Source organism: Bidens hawaiensis, unplaced genomic scaffold, assembly GCF_021521415.1.
Source record: "Bidens hawaiensis isolate Kalapana, Puna unplaced genomic scaffold, B.hawaiensis_p1.1 tig00028294_1, whole genome shotgun sequence".
NCBI classification, from domain to species: Eukaryota; Viridiplantae; Streptophyta; class Magnoliopsida; order Asterales; family Asteraceae; genus Bidens; species Bidens hawaiensis.
In genome coordinates, this window is record NW_027494616.1 from 118,572 (window position 1) to 137,228 (window position 18,657).

The window sequence follows — 18,657 nt, forward strand, 5'->3', positions numbered from 1 at the left end:
TTCGTAAATTCTTTCTTAGTAAGATCATGCGTTTTGAGTTAACGTCAAGGCCGCCGGTGACCACCGTCATCCATGTCGGGGACCACTGGGGAACCTACACTATAAGCATAGGGGTCGGCGGTCAGCTGACCCTGTGAATTTTCTTTTAGACGTAAGCATATGTTAAAATCCCAATTGGCCCTATTAAATTTTGACATCAACACTCTTCAAACCCCTATAAAATTTTTTTCTGTGTTCGTCTCTGTTGGGGCCGCCCATCATGTCTCTTTAGCACGGCCCCCCTTTGCCCCTTCGAGGCTAATTGGCTACCGTCCCCGCCCCCTTCGGCGTGGCGTTTAGAGCCCTTAGCCTACAAAATGGATGCCACATCGGCGATGGGGTGACCTTGGGTGGGTTTAACGCCCACAACAACCTGCCTTAAGTATTAGACACAACTGTTTATGAAGTATGTTTTACATGACACAAGAACACTGATTTATCCAAGAAGTTGGAAGATAAATTATAATCCGAGTGATCAAAATAACAAATATCACTTGTGAATAACAGAAAGTTTAGACTTACAATAATTATTCAGTAAATCAAAACAAAAATTAATGATAATTTTCATCAATTAGTTCATCTCATCTTTCGTTTGAAGCCATCGAATGAGATTCTGAAGCACGATTTCCACATTCTCACCTTTCATTAACTCACCTGCGATCTCATCTGGCGTCACTTTGATCTTCTTTAATGCCTCTTTTACCAGTCCAAATATTCTTAAGTGTTCATATTCCTTAACTTGTAAATAAGTAGATGCAAGTATCTTAAATCCATCATATGTACAATAAGACATCTCTATATGCACATCCGTGCGCCCTGGTCTCAACAATGCTGCGTCCAAACGCTCCTTGTGATTCGTCGTGAACACTATTATCTGCTCGTCTCCACAACTCGACCATAACCCGTCGATGAAGTTTAAAATCCCTGATAAAGTTATCTACAATCCAATGCAAACATTCATGAATCAATGTTAAAAACATCAACTACGATTCTAAGGTGCCTGGATGTGATTTCAATCACTGGTTATTAAGAGTTGTAGGTGTGTAAATGAGCTGATTTACTTCGATTATGAGAAGCTTAAGATTGGCTCGCCTAAATACAGAATAGAACGCCAAAAAACAGAACCGGACGCCAAAAAACAGAATTGAACCAAGCCTACGTGAGATTGAGTTGGAGCCCCAATCTAAACTTTTTAATAAATGAGTTTGAATCCAAACTTTATATCTGAACTAGACTAGACTTAAAAACCTAAACAAGCAAATTATGTATATGGTACAATGTTTTTAAACTAATATAAATAAAACTTCATAACAAATATTGTTATATATATATTCAATAAATTACAAGCATATTGTTATTATTCTTGCTAATCCTGGGCCAGAAAAGAAATATATATGTAAATAAATAAAATAATTAATAACTAATAAATTATAAACAACTTTACCCGAGCCATATCGATTTCCGGTTTAAAAAGTTTCTAACAAGCTGAGTTCGAGCATTGGATGCATGATTCAAAATGAGTCGAGCATGAACTCTGTTAAATTAAACGAGTTTGAAAAATTACCTGCAACTAACTTGAGCTTTAGACATAGAATTTGAAAAAAGCCAAGCTATACTCTATTAAACTAGACATGCCGAGTTTGAACTTAAATGTCACGAATTCGAATCTTCGATTCATAGTAATCATCCTGATGTTTGGATAAAACATATTTTACTTCTGACCGATCATCTAGAACTGATAGCATGTTCTTAAAAGGATCCATATATAAGTCTTATACTATGTAACTCACTAATTGTGTTTGTATCCTTATTATCTATTTAAAACTGATAACACTGTTAATTAAACAAAAATTACAATGTACCTTATCATCCCTATCTTGGTCTTGATTCTCAACCTCTCTACTTTGCACCCCAACATTATAATCAATATCCTCAATCACAATAATAGACCTATTCTTTGTCCCAATCAACAACCTCCTCAAATCAGAGTTACACTGCACCTCCGTCAAGTCCAAATCATACACATCAAACCTCAAGTAATTCGCCATCGCCGCAACCAAGCTCGACTTCCCTGTCCCAGGCGGCCCGTAAAACAGGTACCCACGCTTCCACGCCCTCCCCACCCTCCTATAATAATCCTTCCTCCTCACAAACAACTTCACATCCTCCATTATCTCCGCTTTCTTGCCTTCGTCCATCGCAATAGTCTCAAACGTCGCGGGATGGTTTAAGACAACCGCGCTCCAGTAATCCATCCCGTTGTAGTCCACTGTGTGAAGTTTGACCACCTTTTTGTTGTTTTGAATCTCTTTGGCTGCATGGAGTATGTAAGGCAGGTATTTTGTTAATAGTACTTGTTTATGCTTCTTGTGGAAGCTTAACTCGAAGTACTTGAGTTCGGATCAAGCGTTGGAGCCCGGGTTGCCGTCGAGTTGCTCCGTGTGGAGTACCCACGTGCATTTGATGGATTCGAACCTGTCGGTGATGCGTTGGTTGCGGTCGGGGGAGATGGTGAGGTCGTGTTCGTGTTCGGGTTTAGTGGCTTTGATGCGGAGGGTGGAGTTGGATAACTTGGTGCCTAAGTAAAGGTAGTCGGTGGGGAGGATGGATTTGAAGAGGAGGGCGGAGGCGGCGGCCGAGAGGATGTGTTTGGGTGGTGGGAGGGATTCGAATGAATACATGACGGTGGTGGTAAGGTCGGGAAGGTGGTGGAATATTACTGAAGTTTTGGAAGATCAAAAGTAACTTGTTCTTCAAGTTAGAGATTATACTGCTAATAATGAATTTGTTAAAATATCAAGCATTATTTAAGTTCCAAAATGATCCAAGATAATCATGTTTGAGGGTTAACACTAGGTATGATTTCTAGTGTGTCTTGATAATGTAATATGGTTTCCTTTCATTTTGTTTTGTATTTGGTTTACTTGCGTCGCGTTTCTCTTTTTTAGTTTTATAATATTTGGTATTTTAAATAGCAGACATAATTTATATAGAGCTAACAAAACACCACTAACTTACTAGCCACATAACACTGACGTGTGATACGGCGGCAACATATGTAAATTAATTACATAGGGTAGTATAACGACGCATATGATGTTTATACAAAAGGGGTGTCAATTCATAATATGAGTTGTATGATGTGTTAAATTGACAGAGAAGTGATTGATATACCAATACCTGTGTGATCACTTTTGTCTCTCATATGATCCGTAGAATGATCACATATAGCATCAAGAGAAACAAAAATAAAATAAAATAAAATAAATCCTATGAACAAAAACCAAATGTTAACACACTGCACAAACAACTATTCATTTACTAGATACTCCACACATAACTTTACGACATGAAAATAGTCAACTTTTTAACAATTTAAAACCAGTTCAATAAACACTGTTTCTCAAACAATTTGTATTCGGGATGACTTGTGTGACCCGTTTAGTTAAAATAAGTCGTCTTCAGATTGAGTTGTTTAACCTATTTGATTATAACGTCTCTTCAATATAAGAATCACATAAAGAAAAGTATACATGTTTATAAGGGCGACCCCTAATTGATTAAACAGGTCTCTACCCATATATGAATCACAAAAAATTATATGGTTTACCTATTTACATCCTGTCAACCTTTTTATGACAAGTTTAACCCATTTACAGCTTGATTACAACCATTTACAAACTAGGAAGTGTAACTTCTCCTGTTGGATAAACTGTTGATCGGTGAATCATGTATGTCGCCAGTCTGTCATTTTAACATGCAAAATGCAAGCAGAGTTCAATCTAACTACAAATATATTTCCTTTCGGCTATTCTAGGCTCGGAGGTGGAAAACAGACTAATGTGTCAAAACAGGTAAAGTGTGTATGCACCAGGTTGGGTTGGGTTGGGTTGGAATGGCTCAAAACATTTATTCTCAAATATGATAAAGATCTTATTTAAATTCAATAACTAAATGAGCTTAGAAGATTTTATGCAATAAAAAATATTTTTGGTGACTTTATACCTGTTACTTTTTATTTCACCTGTTAAAACATAAAAAATATAACTTGAATCAACCCATTTTGTCAGTAAATGGGCCAAAACTGCCATCTCTAGTCTGTTTCTACTTCCCGGCTAATTAAGTCACACAGATGCAACTAAATGGTTAAATAAGTACCTTTTAAAAGAGTTGCAGCTTGTTAACCCAGCCTGCAATATTTCTTCAAGCACAATCAATCATTAGACGATGATGACTATTCATGTAATGCGCGAATTTCCAATATAGTCTTGTATCAGGTCCCCTTCCTAATAACAAAAAACTTTGGACCATTAGGGGAGTGCATGGGTCGGCTATAACCTAAAACCGAATATTTGGCTTTGTTTTTTTCAGTTTGGATTCGGATTGGTTTAGGTTTTACCATTTGGGCTTGAAATTTTTGGGCCGGAAAAATTTTTCCAAACTAATGAATTTAGTTACTATTGCACTTTTACAAGGTAAAGCCGATTTATTAAAGACTATTACCATTGGTCACTTAAGTTAATTCCACAATGAGCTGTACGAACAAAATCCACGTATTGGCATAGGTTGGAAAATCACCAAGTAGTTGATACATCACATTCTGTGTAGTGTAGAGAACATCGGTCGGTCTCTTTCTTGCATATTTCCCCTTATGTTCCATTAACTATAGCAAAAGATAACAAAAATGTTTCAAAATCTTAACTTTATGAATCCGCATTCAACTTTAATAATAATATGATACCACATTCAACTTTAATAATAAACTTATTTTTTGCAAATATGTGACATGTATCTGGCAAGCGAGCAACAGTAAAGAAGATTTGAGAAGTTACCATCTTCAACAATGGACTTTTCTTCAACTCTTGCAGAATTTTCAGGCGACTTTATGGTTTCCATCATCTTCGTGTAGGATCGGAGTATTTTTTGGTCTAGTTCATAATAATATATCATCTTTTCCAAAGGTTTCATATCAAGGTCAATAAAAGATACCTTAAAATCGAAACTTTGGCCAGTGGATTCATGAAAAATGACACTATATGGAGACTTTGGATCCACTTTTTCCCGTGTTCTAAAACTAATCATGAGACTCAAGTCTTTTGCAGTTGCAGAAATCAAATAGTATCTCACAATCTTCAAACTTCCATTCAACGGTAACGAATGCACAGAACTGTATCTTCCTGATAACTTATCTTCTCCTAACTTTTTACAAATCACACACGGCTGAGAAACGACATCATAATATGCATGAATTGCACCTTCTATGTCACAAACATCAAGTTTTTGAACTTCAAGAAGCCGGTTTAATAATCCTGATCTGGAAACAGCCTCGGAAACAAGCTCCAAAAAGTAAGTTGTACGTGTGCCATCATCAGCTTCAATAACAGATTTCAGTTCCATCTTCAAATGCTTTATCGTGATGAAAGTTAGTTATGTATTTCCCGCCACCTAAGCTCCCAAACACGAGTGAACCATTTAAAAACACACGGAAATTGTTTTGGGGTGTTGAGAAGAGGTCTTTGATTGATTTCAGTATTCTTTCTTTGGATCCGGAGAACATATCCAATGGGTCGAATTGACTTAATTGTGGTATCTGAGGTAAAACAAACAAGTTATTATCTAGTCGTTGATGTAAAAACGACTCTTGTTTGAAGATAGATACTAAAGGGTATTAAAGAAAACCTTTTTTTGTTGCAATTTGAGGCTCTGGTGTAGCTTGAAACGAGTCATACTTTTTTTGATTGCGTGTTCTTCTGAAATGTATCTTGAACATGGAAGAAATCCACACTTAGGCTGATTTATAAAGAAAAGTAACAAAGTAAGATAATATACCAAAAGAAACATCATTGATGGAAAACCTTATAAATACATTGATCTTCGTGAGCCTTTGGTTTACTCTGATTTTGTTAAGTAATAACATTGTTAACGTGTAATCACGATTCACGAGACTCATTTCCTACATGCATGCATGCATGCACATCATTGATGGAAAACCTTATAAATACATTGATCTTCGTTAGCCTTTGGTTTACTCTGATTTTGTTAAGTAATAACATTGTTAACGTGTAATCACGATTCACGAGACTCATTTCCTACATGCATGCATGCATGCATGCATGTATGTATGTATGTATGTATTAATATTCTCAAGAATGGGAAGCCTGACGGTGCACCAATGGGGGTTTAATTACTTAGATGAAAAATGAAAAATATAGGGAATAAAGAATGTACCTTTATCTCTACAGATATAGAAAGCTCCCTGTCATGAAGAGCTGCCAATGCAAAGGGAGAATAAGTAGTATTATATCAGTCTTTAAAATTTCCATACACATAGATAAAAACCAAAAGAAATATTGTTCAATTATCAAGTGAAAATGCTCTATAATCTATATATTAAAAGCTGATTTCAGCCACATGTATATGCTTCTATATCTGAAGCCAGTAAACAAATGGACATTGCCTTTAGCACTTTTAGGCATTTTGGAACCATTATTAGTCTATTACATTGCACAAGTCATGCCATACATGCATAATTAGATTATGAGGTACCAAGTAACATAAGTTCAAGTTTTGATATTTGAACAAAAGATTGTGGATAGTTCATTGTGGATTTTGCAGAAGATAAAAAAAAAAAGCTAAAACATGTTTCCAATTAAATCCAAAAAGTTAGTAATTACCCTGAGGGAAAACTGAATGATCAGATATAAAAAGCGCATAATTACACTGTGTATTAACATCTGCATCATCAACTCTCCAAGATGGACGCTGCGAAAGAATATTATTCCCCAAGGCTTCAAGGAAATCACTGGATACAAGAACACGAACCTGCAAATTAGTTAAAACTTAATGTCAAAAATCATGAGCTGCAATCCATGTTGCAGTTTATATATGAAAACAGAGAGCACTGAGCAACAAAACAAACAAGCTCAAATCCAATTCCATCAAAACAATAACATATTTTGCAGATTTTAATAAAACTGTAGGAACATACCCCTGCATCAACATGATTGGAACCTAATAGCGGACGCATTACATGCTGCACGTATAGATGTTCTGCAATTTCCCTTGTTGGAGCAGATAAGAGGTCACAATCTTCTTTCCATAGAAGAACTTCATGTACAGATAAATCTGAAGAAAGTTCCTCACAACTGATCCCATTTTTCTTAACCTTTTGTACCCTCAACACTTTTCCAACCTATAACACAGAGCAATTAAATTCCATCACAACCGTTCAACTTACAATTACAAACAACCCTAAAAAGTTAAATCTGTCTTCCTAAACTTGTTACAAGAGATAACTTGCATAACTGTTAAATGTATTAACAAGCTCAAACGATTACCTGGAGAGTCTTCCTAGTTATAGGAGACTTTGAATACAAATGGCACACTAACTAAATCTAACAAATACTAATAAACCTAACTGATAATAATTCTCAAACATAAGCATCAAAATAAGCAGCCTAAGTTATGATATGTTGAGACATTCAATTTTATAATAATATGAGCATCATATTAAGCAACCTCACATAATTCTCTGATAAACCTAACTATTTATAATTCTCTTAACATAATTCTCTGATAAACTTAACTAATAACAGTTCTAACAAATACTACTAATAAACCTAACTAATAATAAAATTCGTTTCAAAGATAAGTAACCTCACATAATTCTCTGATAAACCTAACTAATAATAATTCTAACTAATAATAAATTTCGAGCATAAATATCAAATTAAGCAAAGAGACAATCAATTTTTTAATCATATGAGCATCAAACTAAGCAAGCTAACATAATTTTCTAATAAACCTAACTATTTATAATCTCTTAACATAATTCTCTAATAAACCTAACTAATAATAATAATAATAAATTGTGTAACATAAGCATGAAAATGAGGAAGCTAGCTAATAAGTTATGATATCATCTAGAGGCATTGAATTGTATGATAATATGAAGATTGAAACAAGTAATTAGAAGCTTACGAAGAGAGGAGATGATCCAGTATAAGAGAGGATGAGATTAGCTGCTCCTTCTCCTCTGTATATCCAATCACCCGCGTCTCTTGCGTCTAAAAGCAGCTCCGCCATATACCACTCACTGCACAGCACAGAAATGATCACTTACAAACACCACCACTTGTACGTACGTGTTCTTCGTTTCTTTAATTTGAATAAATATCGTAATGTGTAAGAAGAGCTGCTTTATGATACACACTCGTCCGGAGCGGGGTTGAAAGGTTTAGGGTTTTCAACTTTTCTTTTCTTTTCTTTTCACCAACTAATATTGATATATACATGCATATAGTATTTTATTTCAGTTTTGCACGTGTTGGTCTCTCTCTATAAAAGGACTGATTATGTATTAGTAGTTTTAAAAAATCGGTATTTTACTCGTATCGGGTTTGGTCCAAAATAGTATAGACGGTTGAACTGGGATGTATCGGGTTGAATAGTTTACCATGTAATCTCATATAACTACAACTCCAACTCAAAAATTAACACTAAAGTATATTAATAAACATATCACATAAACCAAATATCACACATGAACCCAAAATAAAAGAAACCAAATATTTTTTTTTTCTTTTTCTTTTTAAATCTAAAATACATAATTTGAACATAAGTTTTTATTGGTTTTACACATGTTTTAAATTAGTTTAGGCTGTGAAGAAACACGGATGCGATCTTCGGGTATGGGTCCTGGATCCAATGAGTCCACAGGGTAAAATATGGATAACTACTAACACGTTATGAGTACAACTCCCCAAAGTCCAGTGACCGGAACCTGCAAAACAGACACCGTGAGTCTCGTTGCAGGAAGGACAAGAGGGGGGGGTCTTCCTGTAACCACCCTCCGGCATGAGAATCAGTAACGTTCGTAAAGGAGAAAGTATTGAAGTAAACAGACTAAGAGTAGTCAGAGTATAAGTGAGTCAGAATACCAGTGAGTGAATGAATATGAATACCTCATGCCGGTTGACAATGTATTTATAGCCGAAGGATGTAGGAAGATGATTGGGCCAGTTGTCCTCTTCTAGAAGATCTTTGATAACTGCCTGGACGCGTATCCTCTTATGATATGTTGAGCTATACGTCCCATGTGCATGGTTATAACAACCTGGACACGCGTCGCCCAATGATAGGACAAATTATCCCTGGCCATGTGCACGGTTATAACAACCTGGCCAGGTGTCCTTTGCTCATTGGCTGATAGGTCAAGTATTCTTCAAGTAACAATCGTGAACATTCTTCTAGAGGATAGTTAATTGGTGACAACTGTCCCGCTGGCATTGCCTTCCTGTCGTTTTAGCGGACAGATGTCCTGTCCTGCGGATGACTTCTGAGGGTGCCAGGATGCTTCCGCGCGTGGTATGAGGACGTTCTTCCTCTACCGTGATATGCGGGTGATCCGTATATCCCACAGGTGGCATATGAGGAGCTCCTCTGTGACCCGCGGGTGGTACTTAAGAGTATTTGGGTCTTTTTGATACCCTACCTCTATAAGGCCCCCCAGTCTAGTGTTTCTTCCGTGTGAAGTTTTTATGCGGGTGAAATTCTGGACTTAATGTATTTTGGGGGGTTTTTGAATTTTGAAGTTAGGTAGAAAATATCTTCTGTTGGTGTAGATAATCATGAAAAGGGAACAAGTTGACCACTCGCAGGCGCGTGAACAGATGATGGAACGTTTATGCCGGCTGTCACTGTACCCGACTGTGCAACTTTCCTCTTTTTCGAATGTCCCGCGTGACGTGGTAGTTGGTGATTAGGCGATAACTTTCTCTCTCCACTGTTCATATCCCATCGCATTAATTGCGATGAGTATAAATAGGGAGAGGCATCTTCTAGTCGAAGTTTTATCGCCTTTATTTCCTGATTATCTTTTTACTTTCTCTCTGATAAAGCACTGAACTTTCTCATATATCCTTTCATCAAATTTTCTATAATGTCGAATGTTCAAACTGAGGTTGACGAGATAGAAGTTTCATGGGACTATTCAGAGTATGAGAAGTTGTTAGAGACCTACGGCATTCCACCGGAATGGGAGCCGGAATTTCCTTCTCCGGGTTCTATAGCCAGTCTACCACCGCCTAGATTATTTTGTTTTTGGGAATTTCCGTCTTCCCATAACGAAATTTTTCATGAAGGTGCTAACTGCCTATGGGATTCATCTATCCCAACTGCACCTGCGGTTGTAATGCGAATTCGTCACTACAAATTTATATGTATAGCACGTGACATGGTACCACATGTTGATCAATTTCCGGTTTTTTTCCGTCTTGCCAACCGTGATGGTTGGTTTACATGTCAAGGCTTTTCCGATAGAAGTCTTGGCTATGAGGTCGAGAAGGGGTCCGCCAACTGGCGTAATAAGTTTTTCTGGATCTCCGAGGACGTGGTACATGTTGCCATGGTCCGTCGCCCGATTAATAGCGCTCTTCCGGACGTTATCACAGCCGCTCATGAAGATCGTGAGTGGTATCGTGTCCTTATGGCGGAACCAACGCCAATGCGGGCGCTGCCTGAGGAAGCCCTGGTGTGGGCAGGCATGCGCCGCTTATGGCCTTCAGAGTTTTTGGAACCTATTTTTGTTGACTTGAATGAAAGTAAGTTGCCTTTTTGCCTTTTCTTTTCCTTGACTCATTTTAAGACTGATTTTCTATCTTTTCAGGTCGGAGTTCTATGCTTAACGCTCTCTTTGAGGATAGAGGTTGGGTCCGCAAAAGCATCCACGAAGCAGGGGACCAACCTATTCTTGAGAAAACCAAGTCCCGATTCCTTTTTCCAAAAAAGGTGCGTGCTGAGCCTAAGATTTCGGACGCCACCTTTCAAACAGGTGCGTATGTTCTAAACCCTCCTCCACTTAATGCCATTACTGCTGATGGGATGATCGCCACTCTATCATCAAGCGATGATGATGACGACAACTCTGAATTCTCCACCTCTCAAGAGGAAGGAAACTCTAATGTCGATACTTCTGAATTTTCTTCAATCTCGCACTTACTGGTAGAGTTAGAGAAGAAGAGAGCTTTCTTGGCTTTTCAGGCAAGTCAAGCGGACGCAAAGACTGCGGACACTGAGGCCAGACCTTCGAAGAAAAAACGAAAAACTCATCGTCCCAAGAAGCCACAGTACAGTCTTGCCGAACACATTGATACAGTAGAAGGTATGTATTACCCTTTAAGTACTTTACTAATTTGGGGTATTAGCTAAGTGTAGATCTTTATGCAGATCCGTTGATCTTTCGGACGATGTGTCTGAAAAGTTGCCCACTCCGACTCCCCATACTGAGAAGCAGCCATCTCCTCTTTCAGAGAGGACTATGGAAGATCAGCCACAATCCCCTCTGGTTGAGGTGGCAACAGAAGAAAGGCAACTGACTCCTCCGGTTGATACTACATTTGAGGAGCCCAACATCCAGTCTGGAACTGATAGTCGTTATGACTATCTTTTTCAAACTGGAAGTGCTACTGGTGGCCAGGAGGACAACCTGGCCGTGAATGCGGAGGGTTTCTGAACTGACGAGTCTCCTCCTCGTCCTCCTCCACAACAATCATCTTCAATCCTAGTTCGCCTTGAACCTTCAGGTTACCGCTACTATGGGTACGCGAACTTGGGGGATAAGTTTGATTTGTTTGTCCCTCATTGGGATATTACTAATGGGTCCCGGTTTTTCTGATCCCGGGACTTGTATAAGCTTTGTCAAACATTGTGCGCCACCCGCTGAGATGGCGTATCAACGTGACCTCTCCCGCCACGACCTTCATACGAACGTATCTTATCATCTGGCTAATGCTTTAGCCGGTAGTCAGGAAATCTTACATGAATGGCGTACCATGGGCGGGAAGCTAGGAGATGCTTATCGAGCCACTAAGGCTGCGAAGAAAGAGGATGAGGCACACCGTGTAGCAGCCAATACTGCTAAATGGAAGCAGAAGGATGGCGAGATTGCTCTCAGAGGTGAGCAGGAACGGAATGCAACCGCTGCTCGCCAATGGAAGGAAGCCTGCGAAAAGCAGAACTCCCTTCTTGAGGCTGCCCGAGCAAAGGCTCAAAAAGAAAAAGATGACTTGGCTCGGGCTCAAGAAGCAAACTCGGCCTTGGAAAATCAAGTGACCCTTCAAGGCACTCGAATCCAAGAGATTAAGGCGGAGCTGAAGTTGCAGAGGGAGTAAGCTGAACTTAGAGATAAAAGTGCTGCAGAGATGCAAGCTGCTTATGACTCCCTTCTGCAAGCTCGTGAGGAAGCGACTGCGGAATCTCGAGAACTCCTACTGCCAGCTGAACGTGCGGAGCGAGACCGTCAATGGTTCCTCACCCGAGGAGTTGATGCTGTAAGTTTTTTCCACTTTTATGCTTATTCCTTATCTCACGTTTTGATACTGAAAACTTATGTTTTTATTCTGACATGACATCCGCCACGTCAAGGGAAGTGCGGAGCTTACTGATAGCTTTGCCAATTTGATGGCTACTTCTTCCTCGCTTGGACGTGTGAGAGGTTTCCATGAAGGGATGACCTATGCTCAAAGTAACCGCACATTTAATGATCATCCGCTTCATGGCCTTGACGTCAAGCAAGAACGTGTCATACGGATTAAAGAGCATGACGACTTGATCTTTCCATTTCAAAGTATGCTTCCGGAGTTTGCTTCCGCCGCTGATGGCGTACAACAATTGAAGAGCTATCTGGGGGGTGAGTCTGAGGATGACTCTTCTGAGGACAGTTCACCCAATGCTCCGGAAGATACAGCGGCCTAAATCCGTAGACTAGGGTAGGCTAGATTTAAATTCTTGTAACTATCCCTTTACGTATTTTGTAACCGTCTTTTGATCATTAAATGGAAATGAACTTTTGTATCCTTTGTGAATATTCAACTATCTAAAGAAAATATCCTTAGAAGATTTTTTTTTGAATTTTGAAACTTTTGGAAGTTAGATAATCATGATGACGTGGCGGGGAGAGAAACTTCTTGGGGACAACTAACAAGACTTATATGACGCCTTTGACAACCTGTTTTCAATTTCTTGAATCTCCACCTGACGTGTCAGTCATCTGGCGGTCCGCGGTTTCTCTCTCCTCTGGCACTCCATCAGTCGCATTAATTGCGATTAGTATAAATAGATCACTTGTGAATCCATTCAACTCTTATCGCTTTCGAATTCTCCTTCTTTCAAATATTCAAGACTTGAACTTCCTGAGGTTTCTCTGTTCATCTTGTTTAAATTGCCGGAAAGAAAAAAGGTACCCCCACCATTCATGACGTCGTTGTACATCTCAAGGAGAAAGACATTGATGACGTTGTCAACGTATAAGGTCTGGCATCTGTATGGGAGCCAGAACGACCGGCGAAGGGTTCTGTTGCTACCAGTCCACCGCCGAAGAAGATGGCGGTGTACGTGGACCATTTCACGACCGGGAATTTCCGGATTTTGGTGACGAAATTCCTTCAGTCGATTTTGACGACTTATGGAATTCACATATCTCAGATCCATCCTTTTGGGATGTTGAGGATTCGACGCTTGGAATTCTGTTGTCAAGTTTGAGATTTTGAACCCTCTGTCGGCATGTTAGCCATTTTCTACAAAATTACCTTCCACGATGGATGGTACAGTTTTGCTTCCGTTCTGAAGAACGACATTGGTACGGAATGGATCTGTAGCCTTCATGGCTGGAAGTTTAAATTTTTCTGGATCAGGGAGGACGTTATCCCGTTCCCGATGGTCCGTCGTAAGGCTGAGGAAGCCATGCCCGTGGTTCTGGCGTCCGCTCATGAGGGCCTGCCATGGTTCACGACTCTGACCGCCACGCCAACTCCCATGCGCCCTATTCATGAGGGGGCAATGGTGAGCGCGAAGATGAGCCGCCTGTAGCCATTCCCCGATTTGGAGCCTTACTATGAGAGAAGCGACAAGAGTAAATCTTTCTTTCTTTAATAAACGTCCAATTTCTGACTTGTGTTATTATTTGTACAGGTGAGGGTTCCGCCTTCGACACTTTGTTAGATCATGAAGGAGGAATGATGGTGCGCCGCCCAATCGATCCTAGGGATGTGCCCTTTTTGGAGCGCACCAACACCAACTTCCTGTTTCCCATCGCGTTTCGTTCGGAACCAATAGTTTCCGAGGCGATGTACGCCCAAGGTGAGAAATATGTTAAGGAATGTATCCAAAAAGGTGAGGGCAGTCTACAACCCCGACCTGTGACTGCTATTACTTCCAGCGGAGTGATTGTACTCTTTTCATCCAGCGAAGAGTCGTCATTCTGCGGAGGAAGTTTTCCAGCTGATGCTATCAACGTTGTGGACTCAACTGTAGGTCTCACCCGACAAAGAGCCACCACTAGCCAGGCAACGGGTCACGACGATGCTAACACTACTGCGGAGGGCAATGTGCCTGATGATGTCATCACAGAGGATACTCATCAAGCAGGTGATGCGTGTCTCCAAAGCGGTTGGGAAGCGTAAGGTTAACCCCGTCAAGGCTGCTTCGAAGAAAAAATCCAAGAAGGCAAAGCCTACCGCCTTGGAAACTCGTTTGGACCAACTTGACAAAGGAAGACGCTTCCTTGGGTAAGTTAAATACTTCTCACATTTGTTAACTGTGATAAGTTAAATATATCTCTAACCAGCTGTTAACGTTTATTCAGTGGACCTAGATGACCTTACTGAAGGTGCTTCAGGTTTGAAGAGTTCGACTCCTCTTCCGCCGCCACCATCTCCGCCTCCTAATACTGCCAAAGATCCAATCTTTGTGGCTGATGACTCTCCATTGAAGGACAAGGAGACTGGCAATGCTAATCATGTCAGTATGTCGCCCTCTTATGATGATCATCACTTTAGAGATCAAGGAGGTGTGAGCATGATTCCCCATGCTCCTCAGACCTCTTCAGCTCCTCAAGAGGAAGACCCTGCCCCACACCGTCCGCGTTGGTCTCTACATCGAGACTCAACATTTCGCGATGTGGACATATGTTTTGAATACTTGCAGGAGAGTCTTCCTCCTGCATAAAAGGAGCGACATTGCTGATATGTTCTAAAATATACATATTATTATATAAATATTCCATACACTTTTAAATACTTTTGAGCCATGTTTTATTAAATATTATTCTTAATTGGTTCATATGTGAGTTTTTTTAAGGTTCACAAGATAACGAGCTAAAACGAATAATTTATTGGTTTTCTTAAATAATAAAGTTAAAAGTTTGAAAATATAAAGTGGTTATACGATGTAACTAAAAGAAAGATGAAATAATACTTGAATTATTTTAACTTGAATGAATGTTTAAGTTATTATTACTAATCATAATATTCCTTCAAATATGCATACAGATGTAATCGGTGGAAAATACTTAGATTGGCCAAAGTTAAAATATTAGGAGTTATAAATTTCACGTGGGCCTTGTGTTGGATTTGAAGATTATTACACAAATCAATATGTCGGTTAACAAGGAACTACTATAAATAATAATGAGGGTTGCGCCATATAGAGAGTTTTAGGGGGTGGAGGCCTACCATATAATTGGTGGGCTGATTTGAGAAACAGAACCCCCAAAAAAACCCACCGCCGCTAATCAGTGTTCGACCAGTTGTGTCAAGGCAGCCGCAAGAAGAATATTATATAGAGAAAAATCCTTTAGTTCGAGCCGTGAGTGTTTGGGTTCAAAACCTACTCAACCAAGCATCATCACTATTCGGTTTGAATTTATTATTTTAATTATGAGCTTGGTCGTTGAACTTAGTTATTTTTGTTGCTTTGATTTTAAGATGTTAGGCTAAACTTATTAGACTGCCTAGGCTTGTGATAAACCATTTTTTGAAGTTTTATTTTATTTGGAATTTGCTTTTCGTTATGGTTTTATGATTCAATAAATTGTTTGGTTTATTTAATTGATGCGTATGTGTGCTTGGTTTTGGTTGTTCTAGTTTTATTATTCCACAAAATTCTTGGTGATTGTTTCATATAATAGGATTTTGTTAGGTCATCTACCGTGTGTTTTTGACTAGTTTATGATTGAATTCGAATAAGATCATAGGAATAATATTATTAGTCAAACGAAAAAAAGTATGCTGCTAACCTAGAAAGCTGTAAGGTGATAGGTTATTGCTAGATCTTTGTTGATTGAGATTGCTAGATTTAGTTCTTCGTAAGGAGTCCGTCTAGGTTTGATTAATTAATATTGTCTAGCGAGTCAATTGAGTTAATTAAATTACCTTTGATTTTCGCGCTGTAAGGTAGGATTTCACTGTAAAGGTACTCTTTCATAAATTAATTAGATAACTGTAAGAAAGTCTAATATTAAAATTGGTGTTTTTAAGAACTTAATAGAAATCCATAGGTGTCTTCTTGAAGGGTCAGGGGTCCTGTTCGGGTTTTCTTTTAAGTGATTATTTTATGATCCCAATTCCATAACAAGCATTTTCCTAATAATTGATAACTGAAACTTTGGGGATTCTAGCCTAGGTGGTTTTTCATTGTCATCTTATTTATATCAATTAAAATTGTCTTTTGTTTATTTTACTTATTTTCGTAATTAGTTTAAATTTATGTTTCTTTTAAAGTAAACCCCCCCCCCCCTTTAATAATAATAAATAAATAGTCGTGTCAGTTAGTCGAGTCTAATTTAGTTAGTTACGTAATTTAAAGAGTCTCGTGGGTTCGATATCCGGACTTACTTAGCTGTACTATAGTCGACCGGTTCACTTGCCGGTTAGTAGTTTAGTCGAGTCTAAGAGTCTAGAATTTATTACTTAGTGTCTAGATTAGCGTAATTTAGTTAATAATAATTAAACTACTTTTAGCACATCAAGTTTTTGGCGCCGTTGCCGGGGACTCTTGGCGATTGCGATATTAGCTTTGATTGGACTTACTTGCTATATAGGTGCTATTGTGTTTTTGCTTTTGAGTTTTTTTGGTTTTAGTTAATTAGATTTTTACGGTTTATTATTATTATTATTATTATTATTATTTGCTTTGAGTAGTTTTTTTTTAATTAGATTTTTACGTGTTTTTTGTTTTTTTATTCGTAAGAGTCTAAGTAGTTTTTTTTAATTATTTTTTTATAGTTTGTTTTGAGTCGTAGGAGTTAGGTTAATATAGTTTTATTTTATTTTATTTTATTTTTTTAAATTAGTATAGTTTCTTTAATATATTATTATTAGTATTTGATGCTCGTGATCCTTTTCTGATTAAGTTTATCTTTGCAGTGATTGTCATGGATTGTTACTACGGGACCAGAGTTGAAGAAAATCCACATAAAGATCGAAGAGGTTTAAACCTAGATAAAAACAGCTATCAACCTAAATTCTCCGTTGTGTATGATAGGATGGGGAATATTATCGGTTGTAAAGACTCATCTGGTGCAATGATGGATCACATACCACATCCAGAAGAGATATTATACGATGTTTTACGTGTCATCCATAGCATTAATCCAAAAGCACCACTTTCAGAAATCATGGATGATTTCTGGTCGGGTTTAAAGTATCAAATACAATTTAATGAGCCGACGATCGAGTTTGAGGATGTTGGGTTGCAGGATAAGATAGAGGATGACGTGAATTTGGGAGATTCGCCCGAGTTGATGTTTGGTGTTGAGGATATGGTTAAGGTTGATAATGAGCTTAACGAGGAAGATGAATTCCTGAATCTGGAGTTGGATGGAGTGTCAGATTATGACGGGGGAGACAAATTGGACGTGAATGAGGATGTTGCATTTTTCGAGGCCCTGCTTGTAGAGGACAGTGTAGATGAGGATGTGGTGTTAGAGGAAGAACACCATTGCCGGCCCGTGGACTGTGTTTTAAATGATGATCAGGAATCAAAACCACGGGATAAGGCCGAGGATGAGAGATTACCTGAAAACCGAAGTTGTGTATATTTTAGGAGATGGTTTATGGGAGTGAAAAAGCCATTAAATGTCAAACACGACCAGTCTTCTCGATACTTACAACGCATTCGGCTCTTGCCAGGTAAGTTTAAATATAGGTGGTCTGACCCGTTATTGATTTTTAATTCTAATTTAATTTTTTGCGGTTCCGCCATTGATATATTAATGTTTGATAAATTCCGGGTGGAACTAAACGGGTTGGATAGGGTCCAGATTAAGGAGAAACCTCCTGATTAAGTTCAAGTGTGGGGAGGCTTCACAGAGTTTGTATAATTTATCGAGTCACTAACGTAGTCTTTTGTAGTTCTTCTTTGTTTTGGTGTTTTTGAGTTTTGCTAAATTTGAAGAAAGACTGTATGAGCTAGAGAGGTGATCCCCAAGGAAAAATTAATTGAAAAAGACAAGTGTGGGGATGGAGCAGCCGAGCCGTATACTTTTAATTTATTTATTTGCTGCTAATTATTCATGTGTTATTTATCGGGTGATGTGAAATACTTTGAATGCTTAATATCTATCATTATGATAAGATACATTTTTAGACATGTTCGTTTTGTTTTTCCGCTTACGTTCGTGAGAAAAGGAGTTACCATTTGCTGAGCGCGTTCGTAGTTTGAAGGCATTCATGGAAGAAGACTTTGGCATCATGTTTCATGCGCAAATTACCAGCTAAGTCTTTTCCATTATCTAGCTTGTTAACTTTTTATTTTGCTTTAGTTTTTATTTTTTTAAGTTTT

The 18,657-nt window shown here is 38.5% G+C and overlaps 2 pseudogenes across 1 annotated transcript; both read right to left on the bottom strand.

Annotated features, from left to right (window-relative positions):
* Positions 1 to 318: 318 nt before the first annotated feature.
* On the bottom strand, positions 319 to 2,720 carry LOC143576768 (protein HYPER-SENSITIVITY-RELATED 4-like; annotated as a pseudogene).
* An 880-nt stretch (positions 2,721 to 3,600) lies between these two features.
* LOC143576769 (inositol-pentakisphosphate 2-kinase-like) lies at positions 3,601 to 8,170 on the bottom strand (annotated as a pseudogene). The gene is made up of 9 exons (XR_013142995.1): positions 8,020 to 8,170; positions 7,028 to 7,231; positions 6,714 to 6,861; positions 6,268 to 6,308; positions 5,719 to 5,829; positions 4,872 to 5,629; positions 4,543 to 4,702; positions 4,198 to 4,325; positions 3,601 to 3,783 (listed from the first exon to the last, which is right to left on the bottom strand). The product of XR_013142995.1 is annotated as an inositol-pentakisphosphate 2-kinase-like (transcript).
* Between the last annotated feature and the right edge of the window lie 10,487 nt (positions 8,171 to 18,657).